Below are 22,586 nucleotides of genomic sequence, written 5' to 3'. Positions count from 1 at the left end.
ATAACCCCCAAAATTAATTTGTACATTGGAGTCTATTAAAGGTACCTTGCATAATCCTCCCAGCTGCTGGTTCAATTAAGAAAAAAACATATTCAAACATTTAAAAAGTGACCTTGGGGAAATAACTAAGCAGTGCCATCTTAAAGATTTTTTAGGTGGTGGGCAAGAAATATTTTCGGGCAATCTGTTCAGCACAGCTTTGACTTTGTTACTAATTTTCAGCTATTTTAGGATCTCATGATACCAAAGAATGTTGAATTACACACTAAACTTTCAAAAAATGGAGGACAGATCAAGCTGCCCAATGTGTACAAGGGAAACAAAGCATTGATTTTTGTGCGTGGATCTGTGTTTTGGTCTTGCAATAATAATATTTTACTTGTTATGGAGTTAAGAACCAACCTGTTCCTCCCATTGTGCAAAATATGCAGTAAGAGTGACTTGACGTATGCTTGGTGGACTAGTGCATAAGATTAAAATAAGACAAATGCACATGGTGCTTGAAATTGTACCTTAATTGCTTTATACCAATTATCAAATGCAAATCCCCTTTCATAACTAGCATAAGGAAAGGGCATACATAAGGTAAAGTGATACCTTAGAATCAGAGGAACATATTGGTTGCAGTAGATAGATGAGGTAGTAAGAGAACTATATCTGCATGCAAGGTAAAGAAAGAATGATATGGTTCTTGTAATACAGCAGTGAAGAAGAGAGAAAGGTGGGGAGAGGGGTGAAAGGAAGAAAATTCATGAGTTGAATGTAAAAAAAGTGAAGTACGTGCTTTGCCTCCATTATGGTTCTTTGTATGAATTGGGGGAGGCGTGAACCACTGATCGTCACGCCGCACTAGTGTTGAATCTTAATAAAGCTTGATAAAAACTTTGCTACATAAAGTTAAAGCAACTGGCTTTGTGAATGCTTGTTTTAACATCTGATCATTCTGACCGAGTACTATAAATATACTTCTGGGATGGGATACAATAATATTGACAGTCAAGGCATGGTTAAAAACAAAATTAAACCATAATCAACCATGCATAACAGAAGGATAATCATGGTCTGTCCTTGGTCATGAAACAGGGGTTTGGACCATTTTATGGATATTGAGGCATTATACAAGTCGGATACCATGACTAATTCAGCAATTACTCCATATCTCAAACCCCTTTCCGGAGTAGATTTATTAAACCTCTCAGAGGTCAAAAGAGCCTTGGTCCTCTCGAAGCAGGAAAAAGAGCCGGGCTGAGATAAAGTGCCAGCAGGCAACTATGAGAGTGATCCTGATAGATTGCCTCTCTTTTTATATTAAATATGTAATTTTTACGTCTGGCAATATACCAGGGTCATGATGAAGAGCTGAAATAGTCTCAATATTCAAAAAAAGGTTACACCCGAGACCCAGGAAATTATCGCCTCATTCCATTTCTAGATTGCCTTGGGAACATCTTTGGGAGACTTGTTATCCAGACGCAATAAGATTGGGCTGATGATGAAATCATTTTGACAAGAGTACCTGCCAGGTTCTTTAAAGGTACTTACAGCAGTAGATCAAGCTTTCTGCCACCAATTTATCATCGTGGAATATGTTCACTTTAAAAAAAGACCCTGGCATTCCTCGATTTAAAATTGATGATTATAAACACCCACTGACAGACTAACATCATGACTAAATGAGGTTAAAATCAGGTCTAGTTGAGTATGTCCAATTATTAATATTTAAATACTGTAGCATGCGTTTGTTATGGCTGGGGAGGAAATGAGCCTAAGTATTTCGGTATTACAAATGGCGCTCCGTAAGGTTGCAGCCTAGTCCCTTTCCCTTTTAATAGCTATATAAATGGCATGGATGCTGTCTTAAACGGGATACTGTCTTAAAAGGGACGCCGTTTCACATCCCCAGACTGGACCCAAATCGAGTTACCCTTTCATTGTATGCTGACAACGTAGTTTTATGTTCACACACAGAAAACGGCTTCGAGATGCTCCTGGTAGGGTTTAAAAGCTTTGAACTGAATCAAAACGTACTAATAATGCTAAGACAAAATTACTGGATGTAAAACCCTAAACAAGTAGACCCTAAACAAAATCTGGGAACAAGGTTTTGCTGGAATGGAAGTGCCTTAGCTCAAACCAAGGATGTCGATTACTTAGGTTTCCAGTTCGCTGTGCCTGGCTAACGGTGAACTGTAAGTTGTGCAAAAGGTTTAAGCAGTGGCACAAATTGCAATTAAGGGTTTACAACAGTCAAGGAAATATTTTTCCCACTTGCATCTCAAACATAACATTTGCTTAAAAAGTCTTTTACTGCAGAGGCTTTAAAAGCAAGCTTTTAAGACTACCATTTATGAAAATAATGTAAATTACTAACTACCGTGATGACTGTCATATAAATCTCGAATTTCCAGGGTGATCCAATATGAAATATAAAATGGAATCATCAGAATTACTTGGCTGCCTGTAACTTACATGCAGTGTTTAACAATTAGGTCATTCACATTTCTGTCAGGTTTCCAGATGGTCACACTTCATTCTCACACCTACTCTCCCCTGGAGGTGTGGCAGCCATCTACAATTTCCAGAGCTGCGACTAGCTTTTAGGTCGCATTTCCCTGTGAATGTCACTCACTGCACTATGACTTTTGGAAGGAAAACTGACAAAACAGTTAAGCCACACAAAGCATGTACGGAAGACCAGACATTACTTGAAATTTGAAGATTTTCTTTAATCTGTGGTGGGAGCAACAGGCCTTGCCTTGGGAGATGATCAAGGAAAATGGGAAGTGAGCGGGCAGCTACAGAGCTGTTGTCTTGTTGCTTTTCTGTGGGATTCTAAAAGTTTTTGCCAGAAGTTATATGCCTGAAAAGGAACTGGGTCACTGCTGAAAACTTTGGGCAGAGAAAGCACAATCATTTTTGCCTGATTCATTCAGAAGTCTTCACCTTCACCAATCACAAACCTGCCTTACCCTTTAAATTCCTCTACTTGACCCATTCTGAGAAGACAGGCTCCTTGATCCTAAGAAGAAAATATAGATTGTCTAAGACCCATACCTATGTGGAAGAGACTGTGGAGAGGCTATATCTCAAACCCTGTCTTTGATTTGTGTGGCTGAATGGCTGCTCTGTGTCCTACGGATGCTGCACTTTTACTCCCCCAGGATAGAGGGGTCCTGCCTATTGAGTCTGCTTCCCCTGTGGAATGTTTGTCCTGTGGTGCAAGAGTGCAGAAGGTCTTCAAGGCAGATGTTAGACAGTAGCTGTAACTGGACATTTCTCCTGTGTGTAGTGGGGAAAATTCCATGCTTCCTGTGTCTCAGGCATGGGGTCAAAAACGTTTGAAACTCTGGACTCAGTTGTAACTGGATATTTCACTATGAACCTGAACCGGTTGTGTAACAAAACTGGAGGGCCGCTCCTGCAAAGTAGGTAGAGGGGGCCCTCCCTCCCCGGACCATCACCTACCACTTTTGCTGAAGGGACCCCCTGGAGCTCGGGCCCTCCTGCACCACAGGAGCCTGCAGGGGCTTATGTTACGCCACTGACCTGAACTGGAATTGTAGAGCGCTTTCATGCAATCTAAACCCATGGACTGGCATCAAAGAAGCCTTTGAAGAAAGTAAGAGGACTTTTTGAAATCCAGAAAAGAAGTTACAGTTTATAATCAATCAAACAATCAACCAATCAATCAGATATTTGTATAGTGTGGCTTATCAACGGGGGGGGGGGGTCTCAAGGTGCTGGTGGGGGGGACACGGATCAGTTGAAAATCCAGGTCTTGAGGTCCTTCCTGAACTGAGCCAGCCAGAGGGACTGACTGAGGTGAAGCACCAGCGTGTTCTAGGTCTGCACGGCGAGCTAGGAGAAGGATCTTCCTCCAGCCGTGTTCTTCCGGATCCTAGGGATGGTGGCAAGGGGTAGTTGAGCACTGCGGGGTTGCCTAGGGTGTGCGTAGGAGAGGTGGTGGTTGAGGTAGGCAGGTCAGATGTTGTATGGGGCCTAGTAAGAGTGTGTAAGCATTTTGAAAGTTATGCGTTTGTTGACAGGGAGCCAGTGTAGGTCTCTCAGGTGGGCAGAGATGTGGCTGTGGTGAGAGATGCCCAGGATGAGTCTGGCCGTGGCGTTCTTTATTCTCTGAAGTCTAGTTTGAAGTTTCCTGTTAATGCTGGCATAGTGTGTTGCCATAGTCAAGTTTGCTGCTGACAAGTGAATGTGTGACTGTTCTTCTCGCGTCAATGGGGATCCACTTAAAATTCTACCGAAGCAGGCGGAACGTGTGGAAGCACGACGATGAGATGACGTTGACTTGGCGGGCCACAGACAAGAAGTCAAGAATGATGCAGAGGTTGCGTGCGTGGTCGGTGGGAGATGGGGCAGTTCCAAGGGCAGTGGGCCCTCAGGAGTCTTCTGAGGCAGTAGGTGTGGGGCCCAGGATGTGAATCTCTCGCTTATCCGAGTTGAGCTTGAGGCAGCTGTCTTTCATCCAGTCAGTGGCTGCCTTCATTTCGTTGTGAAAGTTGCTATTGACTGTTGATGGTTCATTGGTGTGGGAAAGAATTAACTGTGTGTTGTCAGCATATGAGACGATCTTGAGCCCGTAGTGTCTGACGATCTTGGAAAGCAGGGTCATGTAGACATTGGAGAGGGTGAGGATCAGAGAGGAGCCCTGGGGAACTCCACAGCTGGTTTCCATCGGTTTTGAGGTGAAAGGTGGGAGCCTGACTCTCTGGGGTTGACCGGTGAAGAAGGAGCGGATCCATTCTAAGGCTTTGCCACAGATGGCAGTGTTGTGTAGTCTGGTGCATAAGGTAGTGTTGGAGACGGTGTCAAACGCAGCAGAGAGTTCGAGGAGGATGAGGGCAGCTGTTTTGCCATAGTCCAACAAGGTATGGATGTCATCTATGGCTGCTAGGAGTGCGGTTTCGGTGCTGTGGTTGCTTCTCAATCTGGACCGGGAGGGATCTAGGATGTGGTTTGTCTTGATGAATGTCTAGTAAACAATTAAGCTTAGATCAAATTAATCTCTGCAGTAAGCCTCAGACTCTCTAGGCCTGAACACAGGAACAAAACCTTAATATCATGATCATATCCTCAATGTCCCATGCTCGCTCTGGGGGGAGAGGAAGAGGGGAATCTTTGAACGCCCCAATGTTCAGAATGGCCCCTCTAAAGGGAATCCTCTGTGCTGGCCAAGGGTGGGAATTTGGCCTGTTGATGGAGAACTCCGGGGAAAACAGCAGTAAGATAGTCATCCACAATAAGTCCGGGACTGACTGTGATGAGCCCGCATTTAACAGTTTGCAGGGTACAGGAATATGTGTACACCAGACAAAGAGGGGCAGGGGACTGTGGCAAGGCCAAAGATGTGGCCGAAGGGCAGGACAGTGAACTGGACACGTTCCTTCCACACAAAGCACTGGAGGACACATAATTGGAATTGTAGGATGGTTACATGAAAATATGCTATCTTCAAGTCTAAGGACACCATTCAATCCCCAGGTTCTAGGATAGAACAGGACCTGGATCAGAGTGAGCATTTTGAGTTTGCCCTTCTGCTAGAAGGTTTTCAAGAGTCAAAGGTACAAAATCGCCACAAGTCCTCCCTCTTTCTTTAAAAAAAAATATTTTTATTGAGTTTGCAACATGTGAACAAAAAAACTTTAAAAGTCACTGTTGCCCTCACCTTTGCAAGCATAGAAGTGTCCCATACACATAGGAATTGAACCACATTACCTTCACCTTCCCTCACCAACCACCTCCTACGGACAGGCGCGTCTGTATACTCCCTTCTGGTCCAGGTTAAATCTACACATCTAAACCCTTGAACCTCCTCTATTGGCTCCATACCTTCTTCCATTTTGTGGGGCACCCCTTGTCCTGCATATACCTGTTTTTCTGCCATCATGCACCAATCCATGTCCTCATCCCAGGCTTGAAAGTCCTGTGCTTCTTCTGACCCCCAGCTTCTGGCAAAGTTCCTCTTAGCCACTTCCAGTCCCACCATTAGCAGCAGTTTGATAACCTGCGACAGACCCTCGTTCCCCCCCCCCCACAAATTGAGTATCGGTGTTACTGTCCACTTTTGTTCCAGTTGCACTATAGAGGACCTGTCCAACTGCTACCCAGTAGGGCTGTATTCTCACAAGACTACACTTTGTTCAGGAAATCTACCTTTCTGCATTCCCTGCTGCACCCAGAGGAGCCCACCCTCCCCATTTTATAGAGGAACACCCTGGTATAGTATGCCCTATGTAACAATCGTAGCTGCATCAGATGGAACCCAGCCCTTATAGCTATCACTTTCTGGGCCTGGAGTGCCTCTTCCCACTCCCAATCTTGAAGGGGATTGGCATCTCTTTTCCCAGTCAATCCTCAGTTTTGTCAACCACTTTCCTGTATATTAGGGAGATTGCCTTCTTAGTCAGCGGCTCCCCCAGTACTCTATCCTCCAGGGTGAGGAGTCTTCAATTGTGTCGCCACTAATGATGTGTCGCTATGGTGTGCCACCCTTTCAGGTAACGGAACACCTCAGTTTCCACCAAACTATATTCCTGCTAAGCGCCTTCAGGGACTTCAGTCCCTGCGCATTACAGATGTTGCCCAGTGTGGATATACTGATCATGTCCCATGGGCTGAGGCATTCCAGTCTGCCCACCTCCCTCAGAGCATCACTAACTCATAGTGGTGTAGCCTGAGTCAGTTTCTACCCCAGTCTAGGTAATTCATGGCCTGTGTCCAGACCCTTGCAATTGTGTGTGTACGTTGTGGGAGTCGACTGCACTGTTGGTGTCTGTATCGGGCTGCTAGGTATCCCCGCACTGCCCATCGCCTGCCTGTCAGCCCGTAATGCAAGCTCTGGAATACAGTTTTCGGAAAACTGTCCCTGATCTGCCTATCCTTTAGGTACCAAGGGTCCAAAGCCTTCCCCCTCCTTGCTTCGTTTCTGTGAATCTCCCCCAGTACATGTGTTCTGTCAAAAGATAATCGATCCTTGAAAAGGCACGGTGCCCACCAGAATAAAAAGTGTATTGTCTGTCTAGGGGATGGAGTCCCCTCCAAATATCCAAAAGCCCTATAGTTGCCATAAACTGCGCCAAGGGGCTTTCCTATGTCCCTACCTACCTGGTGTGTCTGTCTGTCCATTTATCCATCATCAAATTGAGGCCCCTCCCAACACCAGTATCCCCCAGAGGCAGGAATATTAGCAAAAAGCTCACCTCACACAAGGTTGAGGTATGCAATTTAGGTAGCACATATAGCGAATAGAAATCCACCACCTCCCCATCCCAGGTACCTGTGCGGGCCGCAAAGTGGCCTTGCGCATCACTTCATTTTAGTCAGAATTAAAGCCTGTATGGGCCAGAACTCTGTATCCTTGTCTCTCCAGTGCCTTACAGGAGTTGCCTTTTAAATAGGTATCCTGCATCATCGCTACAAGTCCCTGTCTTTTAAGATAGTGTGATCTTTCCACTCTTTATTTTCCTTACCATACCATTTACAGTCCAGGAAAGTATTTTTGGTTTAGTGGTATGCACACTTAGGCTTTGGTTAAGTGGTACGCACCCCCTCTAGGGCCTGTCTCCTGGAAGGCAGAGTTCTCTAAGAGCAGTGGGTACCATCTACTTGGCTGTCTCTGAATAACCCTAAAACCTCCGCCAGAACTTCTCTCTCCCCACCGCACTGCTTAGCAGGACCCCAACTTCCTGCTCTTTTAATATGCAGAGTGACTGTCGTCCCCAAACTTCCCAAACACTGAGAGGTCTAGCCATCAGACATGCCACTTGCCAAGCACAAACTACCCCCCAAATAAGTTCATAGTGCTTCTCTTCTGTGACCCAGTATCAAAGTCTTGCATTACCTTATGTTAGGCCCCCAGCAATACTGGTTGCTGCCATATTTGCTCAAGTCAGGAGTCCTGATTCCTCAGCAGCAAGGCGTCTTAAGTCATCACTTTAGGACCTAGCTCTCCCGAAGGACAGATCATACATCCATCCAGCACCGTGGTTCTCTCCTCACTCCTCCTCATGCAGGAAAGCCTCACGTTAAACATGGGGTCCTTGCGCCATATCTCTTGTGATAAGATTTCCTTGAATGTGTGTGAGTTTCCTGGACTGTCGCTCTCCTTATATGTTTAATCTGGCACTTCTCCATCTCGCCTGTTTTCAACCGTCAACCAGATGGTGTGTTGAAGTGCCACGTTTTTCCTACTGCTATCACTTGCAATTTACCCAGAAGGAACATCATGAATTGCAGTTCCCTGTACCTGAGGCAGTGCTTTACTTCCTCAAAACTACCTCATAGTCTTTACACCCTCAGGATAAAATTCGGAAAGAGACTTACGGTCGCATTCTCGAATGGTAGGCCGTCCCTCAATATTGCCGCCTGGAGGTCTATGTCCCGATCTCTATGATTGAAGATGTGCGCAATGATTGTGCGTGGTGGTGCACCGAGGTGTGGCAGGGGATAGGGGGCCCTCTGTGCTCGTTCAATTGAGAAGAACCGCCTCATGTTGCACTACCTTCCCTTCTCCCTCCTGATCTCCTGTCCAGTGGGGCCCCACTTCCTGGCCTTGGCCGCCTCTTCTCATAGTGGGACACCAACAGCTAAGGCCACACCACATCAGGTAGGCCACAGCTGACTGAGGAATCTGACACATCTCGCCCCCCGCCAGGCAGTCAAAACAGGTCCTGCCTCTCCTCATTTTTCTATCTCCAGAGAGCTCTGTATGCTTTAGCCCACCTCTACATGGGCCGGGTGTTACTGATGAAAGATAATATATTGGATATCTGGGGGATTATGGCTGTGGTGGCAGAACTCTTACAGTGTGGCCATCTTGCTAGGCGGATGGCCGCACTCCCCCCGAGTATGCTGTCTGTCTTGGGTACCAATCCATAACAGGAGTAGCACCCTTAGCCACTATCCTTCTCCAGGACTCTCACTATGGTCCCTTTAGCCAGCAATGACTGAACCTCCTGTATAACGATGGAAGCATGGTCTACTAATCTCTCCATTGAAATAGGGAGAAATGGAGGTGAAGATGAAAGAAAGGGAAGGGCATAACCTTTACAAAAAACCTGCAAGCCCCACAGGTAACTGCTTACCAGCAGGGCAGATAAAACGACTGTGCTCCCTATTGGTTGCAGGTGACTCCTAAAGGGGGAGTGGCTTGGTGGCAGTATCAACAGGAAAGAGGAAGAGGAGGACTTGACATATTGTTGATGGCCCTATCCTCTGCCACCCCCATGCCACCTGACGCCCCAAAATGGATGAACGGTTGAGATTATTGCCTGTGGTTGCAAACTAAGTGCTGGGAGGAAACCCCTTAATTTCTGGTGTTGTAGACAGAAGTGGTAGTCAGCAGAGAGAAAGATGAAAAGAATGTCCCAAAACACGCCTATCTTTGACCCACTTAAAAGCTGGAACCGCCATTTTTCCAAACAGTCTGGAGCCATCAAAAGGCATATCCACTAGGAATGATCCCAAGGTGTAAGGGGTGCTGGCACTTAGTTTTTTGCTGTTTCCAAGTCACTAGAAGTCTGATGTGGTCTGGAAAGATGACTTTCCAGACTGCATCACAATAGAGGACCAGCAGTCACTAATATTTGATCTACAGACGAACACCACCAGCAATTGGGCAGAATGCCGCTTTTTGGTAGGCATAGCCCTGCTGAGAGAAACCCTGGGTTGGATTAGACAGATTAGCAGGTTTCCTCCTTTTTCAACTCTCTCTAAATACTACCACAAACATGATAATAGCCTTGCAAGAGCCTCAGGTCTGCGTGTAGCAATGGGGTGAAATGTGTTGGCTGTGGTTTCTGAAACAAAGAAACAAGATTGAAAGAATTCTACAAGCAACTTGACTGTTTCATTATACCCACTCAACAAAACAAATTATGTTGCTAACTGTATATTCTTTCATTTCTTGATCTGTGCAGAATATAATCATGGAAACGACAAATAACCAGTTTCAAGTGTCCCCTACCCCTTAGTAAAATTGTGAGGAAGAGTCACATCAACTTGGGGGCATTGGGGCAAATTCAGATAAGGCAAATAACAGAATAACTGAGTGTTAAGGCCCATAGTCTACCTGACATCATACCCATTATGAACATGTGCATACCCCGAGTAACCTGTGGTGCACATCAAGATCTGATGGCGAATCTATCAGTCTGAGCAGCAGGGAAGTCATTCAAGTTCACTTTGCTTATGCTTCGATGTTTTGTTGTTTGTGTTTGGGTACTATGGCCGGTATCAGGTTTGTCAACTGACCGGTGGAGAGATGAATGTTTTTTATCTTTTGCACTTTGTGATTTCGGTTGTGTTGTACTGTTGCTGCATGCCCTCCTACTTGCGGAGGGCACGCTCACATGGAGGATTTTATCTACTCCTACACAAGGGGGTTGGCTGGTATGTTGTCCCAATTAGATGATGGGCAATGGGATCATCCCCCAATTTCCATGGTTTCATCTTAATCTATGACAGACACGGTTGATAACAGAATACCATGCTATAATTCTATCACATGGAATGTACAGGATTTAGCCACACGGATTAAGCAATACAGGGCCCACGCATATCTTAAGCGCTACGATACGCACATTGTTATAATACAAGAATCCCATCTCATGATAACTGAAGTATGCAAATTGTGCTCAAAATGGAGGGGCCAGGTTTACGGTACCACATCCTCAGTGTTTGCCAGGGGAGTGCTCATAGGGATTGCTGCGGTGTACCATATTAAGCCACTAGGCATATATGTGTTTGTAGAGGGTCACCTCGACAGCTCACCGCTCGCACAGGTGGGTCTTTACACTCCAAATTCCAATCAGTCTGAGTTTTTTTAAGGCCTTTCTCCAGCACTATTAACCGACCCACAAACCCCTAGTTTAGGGGGTGGGGGAATTTTAATTGTGTGGTAGCTATTGCCCTTGACCAATCTATACCCCCTTTGTGCTCTGCTCCCTGCATCAAATTATCCTAACACCTTAGAACTTGTTTGGAGCCCCAACACCTCCACGACATATGGTGCACAAACCACCCAATGGTCTGGGAATTCTCCTTTTTTTCACCAATTTATAACCTACATACACGGGTAGACTTAATACTTGGTACGGATGAACTGATCACCTCTATTACCCGAGCAAGATATCTAGCTTGCACCTTGACAGACCACTGCCCGTTACAGGTTGAACTACAATGGGGAAGACCCATTCCTACTTGGTGGCTACAGCCCAAAGCGCTACAAGACCCTCCCCCCTCACCCTCCACCCCCTTCAGGTCAGATTTATCCCATTGCATACTCCAATATTTTACAAATAATAAGGGCTACCCACCCCCACTAGAGCGATGGAATGGGAAGCTCATAAAGTGGTTGTCAGAGGACACTGTATGTCTGCTTCGTAGGGTGTTCAACATACTCTCACCAAGGAAGCAGCCTCTTTGAAGCCCTGCTTACAGGAGTTGGAACAGGAAGCAGTGGGTAACCTGGAGGGTGCCACACGTCTCAAGGACATGCGTAAACTATATAGAGAGGAGAAGGTACACTTTTGCCTCCACGATTATAGACAACGTCTATCTTTGATTCATGCAGAGGGCGACAAGGCGGGCAAGCTTCTTGCTTGGTTGGTCAAAGAAGATCATCAGCCCACATGATAGGGGCACTGAAGAGTAGAGATGGCAGGTGCTCAATACACAGTGGGAGATTAACACCGAAGTTTGGAACTATTATCGTGCCCTCTATTTCCGTGGTTCCGAACTATTACCATGCAGAACCAGTTTCTACCCTAGATGGGACACTCAAATTCCTACAAGGCCTTCATCATGCCCACCTCACTCTCCTCCAATGGACTGATTTCGATGCACCCATCCAATTAGAGGAGATCAAGCTAGCATTGTTGCAAATCGGCAGGTGGTAAAGTAGGAAGTTCATCACCAAGGAGCATTTGTGTTCCAAAGCCTGAGCTCCAGCCGAGGAATCAGCATTCCGTGGTATGCCCAACAGTGAGTTTTTGTCCTTTTCAAACATCAGATTGCTATGGCATGGAAAGCCCCAACGGCGCTGGACATGAAGCAATGGCTGCGGTCCCTGTTGTTGTGGGCTCGAGCCGAAGCCAATACACTGTAAGCATTACACAACAGGGGCCTGTTGAAGACTGGGATGGGATGTTGAGATACATATATTCTTAATAATGTAGAGGCTAGGAATGACAATTACCTACCCTGAACGACAAGAATAGTCCCCAATCCCTAATGGCCCACAGCCTGGAGGGGCGATACATCTGCCAACCAGAGTTATTTCATCTCCGATATGGAGAACTGCTGATCTGTTCCGAATTGCATTAAGGGCAGATTGCCATCTGCAATACCTAGGGTGGGTAATCTCCTCATAATAGCCTCAACCCAGCCTACCCAATATTTACTTCTCCTTGGGACACACAATCAATTTCTTATGTTTCCTGGAGTATCCTGAACAGCTTCTGTTGCCCCCCTATATTGTTTATTTACCACAATATACTTTGGAAGCCATACTGTAGTAATCATATTGTATTCTCGAAATGTGTTTGATCTACGCCCTCTTAGAAACACTTCAATTTATGATACTTATGTGCACACGTACAAGTTTGCTGTTCTTCTGCATGTTTGCTTTGTTGTATCATGGGTTAAACCAAAAGATATATAAAAAAGAAGGGACAACCATACTGTGCTCTGCAGATTTCAGCCAAGGGGACTCTCTTGGCCAATTCTGAGGTGAATGACTTGGCCGTGGTGGAATGAGCCCTAATGCCCTTGTGTGGATCTTTATGGGCCAGAGAACAGCACATCCTAATGTACAGAAGGATCCACCTAGATAAGGTTCTCTTCCATAGAGCCTTTCTGTTCATATTGCCTGCATATCCCATGAAAAGCTAGTCATCCGTTCTGAAATTCTTGGTGTGGTGAATGCAAAAACCTACCGTCTTTTTTGGATCCATCCGGTGCAGCCTCTCTTCCATGGTTGGATGTAAAGGGTGGAAAAGGAAGGAAGGTCAGGTGATGGAATGGTCCAAATAGAACAGGGTCATGACCTTGTGTAAGAAAGCAGTTCTGGTCTGAAGGATTAACTTGTCATAGAAAACAAAAGTAAAAGGAGGATGAACATTCAGCATTTGCAATTCGCTGACTTGGCTTACTGAAGTTATGGCATCTAGAAAAATACAGTTTAAATAGGCAATAACCTCAACTGGCAACTGTGATAGTGCTCAAACAGAGACCTCATCAGAAAAGGCAAAACCAAATTAAAATCCCACTGAGGCAAGACAAATGGAGTTGTAGGTAACAAGTTTGTAAGCCCTTTCAGAGATGCAAAACAGTGGGCAATTTAAATAGGGATGACCGGGCAGGAAGGCAGAAAAAAAAGGGACAACGCTGCAAGGTATCATTTAGCAGTTCCCACAGCCATATGCTGTGATTGCTGTAAAGTGAACCTAAGGATGTTGGACAAAAGGGTTTTAATTAGATCTACATTGTTCCTAGCACACCAAGTGAAAAACCGGTTCCACCTTGTGGAGTACATTGTCTTGGTCGAGTGACGCAAACAGAAAAAATATCTACCACTTCTAGTGGTAGCTGGATGGAAGTCAGATGTCCCTGCTCAATCTCCAGGCATGAAGGTAGAGGTTCTGGCCTTTGGAAGCATAGCCTATCCCTCTGATTTGGAGAGAAGGTCCGCCCTGAGTGGAAGATGGAGCAGGGGACTCAAGGAGATGTGCAGGTCTGCGAAACACATCCTTCTCAGCCAATCCGAGGTGATGAAAATGACTTGGGTCCAGTCTTGGCACAGCTTCCTCAAAACTCAAGGAATTAAGTATATGACATTAGTGCAGCTGAAAGTTCCACCTCAACCTAAATGCGTTCCTCAAGGTTCAACACAACATATACTGGAGGGCACAGCTCTGCTGACATTCAGCATTTCCGGAGGAGGCAAATAAGTTCACTTGAGGAGTGCCCCATAGGATGAAGATTCCCTGGACTACCTCTGGCAGGAGAAACCACTTGTAATAAGCAAGATAACAATGGCTCAGGCAGTCAGCTCTGACATTCAGAGACAACAGCAGGTGGCTGGATGTTAATCAGATTCCTTGACGGTGTGCCCAAGACCACAGCTTCAATGCTTCTACTCAAAGGGGTTGGTACCCTAACCCCGTTTGTTAACATCGCTGTCATATTGTCCACCAAGATCTCTACGGACTGACCTTGGATGAAAAGGAGGAAGGCCTTGAGTACCAGGCAAATTACTTGCTGTTCCAGGAGGCTGATGTCAAGCACCTGCTCCTCTGAAGACCAAAGGCCTCTGAACTCCACATCGGCCAGTGCAGAGCCATTATATGCCAATGTGCATGTGTGACCAGGAGAATGCAGGAAACCAGATGACCCAGCAGGCATAAAACCTTCAGGACTGGAATTTGTGCAGCCAGTGAAAAAGATGGACTACTTCTTGGATGTCAACAATTTTCTGAGAGGCGAGGAAGGTGCATGTAGTAAGACTCCAGGCAGATACCATTCAACTTCAGGTTTATTGGGAGAGCACACAATTACAGGCGATCATCTCATGTGCTTTCACAACTGTCCACTCCAACTGTCCCCCACCAACATTCTCTCTCTCTCCCTATATTCTAGCCCCTATCCTACCCTGGTAACATAATGCAGAACAAGGGCAATCTAGATACCACACATCTTCCCCCTTAAATAAAAATAACCAAAAAACATTTATTGTTATCCTAGTTTTTATCCTACCAACATTCCCAATTTGTCCCAAGCAATATATTCAATGTATATACAAAATTACATAACTATTTTTGCATGAACATGTTCAAAAACAAAGATATGACAATTGAAAGAACAAGTGTTTAAATAATAGGTCACTGGAAAAGGTGCAGGAAGAAATCACCCAATCACAAAATCCTTTACCATGGAAGGAACTGATACCACTCTTCTTCCTGATTGAGTAGCGATCTCAATATTGTTATTTCCATCTGTGCTTATAGGGTTGTCATCCAGTTGAACACCTACACCCTCTTTCACACTGCAATCAGACATCACATTGCCACTGCAAGCCTCTCTCTGACTACCAGCAGCACCACGACTGTGGTCACAAGATCTTACACTATCACTACCATTTTCCCACAACCAAGTACTATTTATTTCCATCTCTTCATTTCCTCTTCCTTTATCAGGATTCCAACTCATGATTTTATTACACTTTGACAACCTACTATGGTACCAGATCTTTCCATCTCTCACTTTTGCCGAACACTTACACACTACTACCACTGATAGTGGTTTGGAAAACCTGCTGGTTCCTTTGGTGACCTTCCTACACAACTTCACTGGCACCTAGTCCCCTTTTTGCAAAACCACGTCCTTCACACCATGCTTTCTGTCAAGGTACTCCTTGTATGTCTTCCCCAGTGGTTCCCAACCTGTAGTCCGGGGACCCCTGGGGGTCCAGGAAGCATCCTCAGGGGGTCCGCGACTGCTTAGAAATGTAAATAATATGGACAGATTAGGTCCCTAGCTTTCAGTAATGACTTAGTGGGGGGGTCCCCGAATTCCAAAAATGATTCAGTGGGGGTCCCCGGGTCCCAGTAACGATAACGTGGGAGTCCTAAAAAGTCAAAAGGTTGGGAACCACTGTTCTAAGCTAAATCCAGGTTGTTCTTACCTACCTCGGAGGAAGCTTTCTTTTGTAACTCAGAACACAACCAAGTACTATTATCCTTTGTTAAAGGTTCCTATCCCTTCAACACTTTAAAGAGACTATACCCCATTAAGGAGCAATTCTGTGTGCCGAAACATGTTTGCACAGCTCTTTTTCCCAATCCTTCCCAGTATTGATAGCTGCTTGGACAACTTCCATAATCACCCTGTTGAAGCTTTCTGCTGTTCAATTTCCTGCAGGGTGATTAACCGCTCTATATTTGGGTTTAGTACCAGTCCTGCAAAAAAGATGTTTAATTTCTCTGCAGTGATTGGAGTCCGTTGTCACTCAAAAAGGTTTTTCATATACCCTCTCTCAAGAAATTGTTTTCCAGAAAAAAATTCAAGATTGTTGTATCCACCTAATCATGTACTTCAATTTCTAGCCATTTAGAATACAATCCTAGCATCACCGTAATATACTTCGGTGCACCTTTACCATCCGAAAGGAGACCTAGAATGTCCACCGCTAAATCTTCCAATGGCCTGTTTGGACTATCTCTTACTCCCAAAGGAGATCTGAAAACCATCACAGATTTGTCTGTATTCATACAACTTACACATGTTCTTACAAATTTGTGATCACTAAATCTACTCCTAGCCACCAATACGTGCCTTCCCCCTATTTCTTTATCTAACTATTCCTAAATGCCCTTTGTGCATAATCTCCAAGATCCTTGTTCTTAAGGATCGGGGAGGTATATCTCTGTATTGGAATGCACAATTCATTCCTGAGTTCCCAATATTTCCTATATTTTTGTCAAGACTGTTTCTGCTAGACCAACCTTGCATAACGTACATTTTGACATTGCAAACTGCCTTGTCCTATTCATAACCCGACATCCACTCATTCAGCTCAAAGGCTTGAGCTTCATCATTTACACATGCCACACTGTACTCACCCCAATCATTACAAATGTTTCCCTGCAACAGCAGCAGGGATCAGCTTAAATAATTTGCAAGTTTATTTTTTGTGCCCAAGTAAATATTCCACATTGTTTGTATAGTCTAAAGGTCTGAGAGATTCTCGCTATCCATGGAGTAGCTTTTGCTAAGCTTTAATTAAAGGTTTATGATCAATGCACAGTGTAAACCTTGAGCCTCATAAATACTGTCTGAATTTTTCCATAGCCGAAACAGACCCTAAGATTTCCTTTTCTACAGCTGAGTACTTTACTTCAACAGGTGATAGTGATCAGGAGGCAAAAGACACAGTATTCTCTACCCTTTCCTCAGTTACCGGTGTAAGCACAGCTCCTAAACCCTTGCTACTGGCATAAGTGGTTAGAACAAAATGATTAAAACCCTGGAAAGGTACTACAGTGCAAATATCATCCTTAATTCTCCGGAAATTATTGTGTAAATCCTCATTCCATTTCAATACTTTATTCTCTTTCAGTAACTCTCATATTGAAGGTCTTTTCAGCAAAATGTTCCACAAATTTGGAATAAAACTCGAATAACCCAAGAAATGCACTTATATCATCTTAACAAGTTGGTGCAGGGGCATCTCTAATAGATGAAACAATTTCCTTCTTAGGTGATATATCTGCAACACTGACTTCATAGCCCAGGTAGGTAACACATCTCCTGCCAATGTTACACTTTTTCAATTCTGCTGTTAAACCATTCTTCCTCAGTAGCTCCATCACTTCACATAGCATAACATCATGTTTCTGTTTGTCTTTCCCTATCACCAAGATGTCATCCAGAAAATAAATGACACCTTTTCATTCTTTAAACACTTTGTGCATCAACCTCTGAAACACATTCGTCACAGAAGCCAATCCAAAAGGCATGCAAGCTGTGAGATTTATGCTGTTCCTGTGAAGGGCTTTCTGGCAATAGACGAAGATAAATCATTTGTAGAAAAACAGTGTACCCCTTGAGTTGAGGATAATAACTCATTAATTTTTAGAAGGGGAAACTTCTCCACTACAGTATTCTTGTTGACATCTTGTACATCTACACACAACTTTATGGCAACATTCTGCTTCTTGGCCACAACCAAAGTGGACAGCCACTCAGCACACTCCAGAGATTCAAAAATCCCTTTCCACTCCTACATGTCCAAATCCATGGCATTTCATCCTTAACACTTAATGGAATGCTCTTCACTTCATGATATGCTGGGGTCACTCCCTTCTTCAGTACAATCTTGTGTAAACATTTCTTAAGTTTTCCTACGGTACCCGGAAAGGTATCAGGAAATGCTCTCTTCAATGTTTCCATCTCATCCAATTCTGTTGGTCCCACTAACAACACGTATTCCATACTATTGGGTTCCAATGCCCCTTGATCAACCCACCCTAAAACCGATGGTCCCACCTCCACTACGTATACTTTACCTACAGTTTTCCTACCTTTGAACTCAAAATTCAATATTTTGTATCCCTTCATGGGAATGTTTTTTGTTCCGTAAATGTTACCAGATGTATGTGTTCTGGTACCAGACTACTAACTAGCACAGTTACAAAGATTTCAATCTTCACAGATTCATTTATAGTGATATAAAGGGATCCTGAATCCACTACTATGGAAATATCAACCCCACCAATCTTCATGCCACATACAAGTTTGACCATAGACCCTGTTTCCAGAGTTAATATAGGAATATCTATACATAACACATCTCCTACTTTATTCAACTCTTCTTGTACAGTTTGTTCTGAATCAGATTTTTCCATAAAAATACTTTACAGTTTGCTCCTTGTTCCTATTTTCCGTCCTACACACCTTCACAAAGTGCCCAATTACCCTACAATACAAACACTTGGTTCTAAAAGCAGGGCAAGATTTGGCTTTGGCCAAATGAGCTTTGTTGCCACACCGAAAACAGGTAAGAAATGTTCCCCTGTCAGATTTCCCTTTGACACTGTTTCTCTGATTACTATTATCATTACCATTTCTAGTGCCTCTAGTCTTAGACATGTTATCCCTTGACACTCTATAAATGAGAATCACTTCTTTATCTTTGCTAGAAGACAATGTAGCTGCCTCAGAGCACATTTTTGACAGCTCATTTTTCTTTACAATGGCTACAATATCTTGAAGTGATGAGTCCCTACTCACCCATAACCTGTCCTGTAAATTAGAATCATCTGTGTGCATTATTATTTGATCACAAATACGTTCTTTCTGTAAAGTGCCACATTTACAAACTACAGCCAATTTCTTTAACACAACCATATAAACCTCTATAGGTTCTGTTTTGACTTATTCCCTTTGAAAGACCGGATACCTGTCAATGGCCGCACATACAGCAGAATGACAATAATTATCCCAATCTTCAATTGCATGTACAAAAACATCACCTTACCCTTCAATGCATACTTTTTTCTCCATTTGTCTACAGACCCATAAACCCTCTGGGCTTAGACGGTGTAAACGTGTTTTCTTTTTCTTTCACATAGAAAATTCCTCCAATACTTCTGCAGTGGCTGAAAGGTAGTTCATAAAATACTACTTCCACTCAAGCCATCTCATTTCGGGCTCCCCAGGAAATGGAAGAAAATGTAGTGGTGGTGTAAGAGAAATCAAATATATAAAAACTACTTTAAAGACAACAAAAGATAATGATATCCTTAACGGACTACTATAAAAACCACTATACACATAAAGAAAATAATTACTGTTAAAAGTTACACACAGAATAGAGTTATAATTACCTATGTCTGTATTGTATTACATAAAATATCCATTAAAGTACACAGTAATGTTACCCTATCAAATAAAAATCTCTGTACGGTTTAACGATATCCTCACCACACACCTAGAAAATTACTAGTCAATCACAAACGAGTGCATATCACTGCTGTATAAAATTTCTGAATTACAAGCAAATGACCCTCATCAGGTCTGCAAATGACCATAAAGAACACCCATTAACCATTAAGAGACACTCTACAAATCGAGGAAGGTCGACAGGGGAGACTACTGCTGATATGATGGATCAGTATGCCTCTCCCTCAGAATACTGTTATTGGTGTGTTGCTGTGCAGCTGTCTGTATGCATTCAGTGCCTCTGGTCTTGTGGACGACCATTCTTCCTGTTAAACCGGGCTTCTACAGGTCCCAGAGGAAGCAGGTTATTATGTTGCACCACATCGAGTTATATAAACACAAATGGGAACGTATTTGTCATTGGTCTCCTAGTCACTTTGACTAACCGTCACAGCTTATTTGTCTTCACTTAGCCTGTGCACTTGTACTCACAGCCATGTCTATTTCACTTTGCCATATTCAGCTGTATATGTGATTAAAAGCTTAAAATAAAGTTTAAAAATAAGATGATACGCAAATGCTCCTTTTGGTGTGCTTTATCACCTTGAATATGACATGTAAGTGCTCCCTTCGGAGTGCCTATCACCTTGCAATGCCATAAATTATGTCAATATTACCGTCACAGTTGGTGTGCGTGTCATTGTAGGGCACAGTTTCTGACAGACATGCAAATGCACACAACGATTTGCGAATCATCTGACCTTAATAAATGACTAACCACTAACCACTACTAATATGGTGATTATGGCATGCCGAAAAAAAAGAGCCCATTCCAAAATGGCTGTTCTCCACGACTCTGTATGACGTGACGTGTGATGTGTGACGTGTAAAGAGGTCGCTGAGGCCGCCCGTAACATGCGCAGAGAACTGCTCATCGAGGCCACCCATATCATGCACAGAGGACTGCTTGCAGATCTCATGCTTCTTGCCCAAATGACGGCTACTGAACACTGACCAATAGACACTGGTTCTCCTCCGCTCAGTGATCCTGGTTATCCACTGCTTGCCCTCCCAAACAAAATGATCAGGAATGGCAAAGTTGCAGGTTTCCCAATACACCGACAAAGACTGTCACAGCGTCAGAAGATTCTTGGAACAGGCACAAAACAGGTGGGTAAGATCATCACCTAATTGTAGTAAGAATCCAGGCAGATATCATTCAAATTCAGGTTTATTGGGAGAGCAAGCAGTTACAACCGATCATCTCAAGTTATTGTCCAACTGTCCATTCCAACTGTCCCCCACCAACGTTCTCTCCCTCTATCTACATTCTAACCCCTGCGCTACCCTGGTAACATAACACAGCACGAGGGAAACCATGGAAGCACTGTACATTGGTAGTGCGTTGAACCCATTACAAAACCCAAGTACCTCCAATGAGACAAAGGACTGCAATGTGGAAATACACATTCCGTAGGTTCAGTAACACAATCAAATCTCCAGCTTCTACCACCTTGTCACCTGAGCAGGAGTCAACATCTGGAACTTCTCCTTTTGTGAGGGATGAAAGGTAGGGCTCTGAAGCCCAGAATCAGACAGAGACCATCCTCCTCCTTGGGGACAAGGAAGTATTGGGAATAACATCCTTGTCCCATTGCCTGCTCTGGCACTAACTCCACTGCTCCTTTCAGTAGGAGTACTGCCACTTCCTGTTTCTGGATGGAAAGGTTGTGTCGAAAGAGGGAGAAAAATGGGGGCAGGATGAAGGGAGGAGACTAATGTAAGGGAAGAGTGTAACCTCTTTCTATGATTTGGAGGACTCACTTGTCCATAGTAATGGCATTTTAAGTTGGTAGAAAGAAGGATACCCACCCTTTCACAGGTTTTGTGTGGGTTTGGGAAATTAACTATACCTGCTTGTGTGGTGGTGCATAGAAGAAAGAAGGGGAGGAGGACTGATGGAGGGATTTCCGACACCGCCTCTGGCTTTGTCCCTGCATTGCTGGATCAGAGGATTCTGTGGCTGCCTGGTTTGTGGATGAAATGGCTAACACTGGCGACAGGAAAATCTTTGTGAGAAGCCTCAAAAATGTCAAAACGGACAGTAGCCCCTAGTAGGTGGAAGTAGTTGAAGAGCCAAGGAGCGGGCCATGGCTTTACTAGTCTTGAATTGTTCTAAAGCAGAATCAGCTTTGCCCACAAATAGTCACACTCCATTAAAAGGAAGGTCCATTAGGTTGGCCTGCATGGCAGAGGAGAAACCGAAAGTCCGAAGCCAGGCATGTCACCTCAGGAGATGGAGCTACCCATAGCACATGCCACAAAATCAGCGGTGTCCAAACCCAATTCGATAATGTAGAGGGATGCATTTTTGCCATTTTTCCCCACTTTCTGGAAGTGGGATCACATGTTTTCTGGAATGTGGAGTGTTATCATCTGGGCCGTGTCTCACCGGGCATGGCTGTAGTGTTCTAGAAGACAGAGCCATGCTAACTGCTTAGAAAGTGTTCTTTTCCCAAGCCTTCAGTCGTATAGATCCTCTATCTGCAGTAACAGAAGGAAAGGTGCCATCTGACAGTCCCGGGGAGCAGAAGGCTTGGACAACCAGATGTTCTGGTGAAGGATGTGTTGAGAGGAAAGGTGATCCAGGGTGGTAGCATCTTGCCACTAGCCTGTTGATCACTGATGCTGAGGTGGATCTTCCCAGGCTGCCAGGAGCAGGTGCAGCAAGGCCTCACTGAAAATTATGAACAAGTGTAACCTGCCTTGTGTAAACATACTGTGGATCAACAATCCGGATAAAGGAACTACTGGAACACGAGAATGGACCTTGAATGATTTTCTTATAAATTTACTATGTTCCAGAATTCTATGTACCATATCTGAGCAATACGCTATAGGAGTGCAGTGGTTACACTGGTTCATGCCATGTTGTGTATTGTTGTACACTATATAGTGCCTATTGGGTAGTAGGGCACTCGACCACACGTACCAATCTTCTTTGCCTTCAATAACATTTTAGCACTCTGGACTTCTATGTGGATGTGCGATTGGTACCATTTTACTACCTCACTGAAAAGTAGTAGGGGGGACTGCAGTTTGTGCAACAGGAAGGAGGACCTCTCTGA

The 22,586-nt window shown here is 44.2% G+C and overlaps 1 protein-coding gene across 1 annotated transcript in view; it reads right to left on the bottom strand.

Moving 5' to 3' along the window:
• The window catches only part of LOC138259410 (girdin-like), a 632,998-nt gene that overhangs the window by 41,377 nt on the left and 569,035 nt on the right, over window positions 1–22,586 (bottom strand). The gene's annotated exons all lie outside the window — the stretch shown is intronic.

This window comes from Pleurodeles waltl, chromosome 9 (assembly GCF_031143425.1).
Source record: "Pleurodeles waltl isolate 20211129_DDA chromosome 9, aPleWal1.hap1.20221129, whole genome shotgun sequence".
NCBI classification, from domain to species: domain Eukaryota; kingdom Metazoa; phylum Chordata; class Amphibia; order Caudata; family Salamandridae; genus Pleurodeles; species Pleurodeles waltl.
This window is presented reverse-complemented; position numbering and strand designations above follow the sequence as displayed.